This window comes from Heterocephalus glaber, unplaced genomic scaffold (genome assembly GCF_053883595.1).
Source record: "Heterocephalus glaber isolate CG9 unplaced genomic scaffold, H.glaber_assembly_v1.0 deba00001733, whole genome shotgun sequence".
NCBI classification, from domain to species: domain Eukaryota; kingdom Metazoa; phylum Chordata; class Mammalia; order Rodentia; family Bathyergidae; genus Heterocephalus; species Heterocephalus glaber.
The window spans coordinates 14,930,907-14,932,558 of NW_028258444.1; the positions used below are offsets into that span (position 1 = coordinate 14,930,907).

At 42.1% G+C, this 1,652-nt stretch overlaps 1 pseudogene; it reads left to right on the forward strand.

Moving 5' to 3' along the window:
* The first annotated feature begins 373 nt into the window (after positions 1-373).
* Positions 374-1,203, forward strand: LOC101718981 (monocyte to macrophage differentiation factor pseudogene; annotated as a pseudogene).
* Positions 1,204-1,652: the final 449 nt, after the last annotated feature.

Here is a 1,652-nt window from a genome sequence, read left to right on the forward strand (position 1 = left end):
AACAAATGTAGGGGAAGGGATTTGGAGTTTCCATCCTTCCCCAGGATCACTACCTTCCAGGAACTTCCATGTGTTCAGCTATCCAGCTTTCCGAGCTCTGTCCTTTTGATTTGTATGGAGCTATGGTCTGCCTTGGTGTTAGGAACCCTGGATAAAAACCAACTGTATGTATATTTTTTTCACAGACTGAAATTTCATAAAATCATCAATGGTCTCTTCTAACTTTCCTTTCTATGTTACATTACTCCATTGGCCAGAGTTTTTGTCTGCTGGCTGGGCCATTCTTGCCAAACCAGGCACTAGAAGAGATTATGTCACATTTGATGGTACAGTTTAAATGAGATTTTAGTCATTAGTCATCCAATTATAGAAGATGACGGAAGAAATCTATTCCTCAAAGCACATGAGGAGCCAAGGATCAGTGCAGTTTAAAAATCCATTCCAGTGTTTCATGAGCCACCAGGCCTCAGCCAATAGCCGCTACAAACCAACCTGCCATGAACATGCTGCTGTTCCACATCCATTTCTCACTGTTCTGGCCATTGCAGGCAGTTCCCTCCTCCACGAGCAGTCTGATGACTGCTGGGAAAAGATAACAGCATAGATTTATGAAATGGGTCTCTGCCCTCTTCATCATTTCCACAGTGTTTCATGCTGTGTCAAGAACAAAGAGTCACTTAAGGTGAGTACAGCGTTGTTTTCCCAAGTGTGATAGGATGATTATCCCTTTCTTCATTGAAGCTTCTCAGTCTCCATGGTAGATACTCCACGAACTTGGACCACTGGCATCTCATATATGTTCATTTATCTGACTCATTGCAGCTGGAGGAACCATTTATGTATTTCCCTACCATGAAAAGTATAAAGGGATTGAACTCTTTTTCTGTCTTACAATGGGATTTTCCCCATCTTTGGTGGTGACATCAATAGTAGCACTGACAGACTTCAGGAGCTTGCCTGTGGGGGCTGAACTTACTTCGTGGGTGTTGTGTTCAAGAGAGATGGCATTGTTCCTTTGCCCGTGCCATCTGGCTCCCGTCTGTGCCCACAGCAGCTAAGGCTGCAGTGCATTGCTATGCCATTTGGAAATACCTTTACCAAAGTCCATGCAAGGTCTATGCCCAGTCCCTACTAGGTCAGCAAACCAGTACTATCTCTACCACAGCAGCTGGGGATAGGGTAAGAGCTGAAAACTGCATGTGAGACAGTATAGAAACAACTTCACTGACTTTCTCTACATCTTTTGAATATGATTATAGTGAAAATGGAAAGGCTGTGTTCTGAAATTCCCCCCCCCCAGCAAACAAGGTAGAAAATTATTCATTCTTTTTCAGTCATGAAGGTCTCTGAACAGGCCTGGCCAAATGATGTTTACAAACCAGAGTTTTGTACTTTAATTTTACAGATTTTACTACATGATTTTTCTAAATTACTAGGTCAGGTCAGAAAAATCAATGCGATAAGAAAACTTTGGGTCTTTTTTGTTTGTTTGTTTTGGGTACTGGAGATCGAACTCAGAACCTTGTGCTTGCAAGGCAGACGCGGTGCCACTGAGCTAAATCCCCAGCCCAGAAAATTTTGTTTTTGAGAAAAAAATGGTTTTTATTACTTTCCTATTCACTGTGTAAAGAATCATGGACAGAACTTCTACT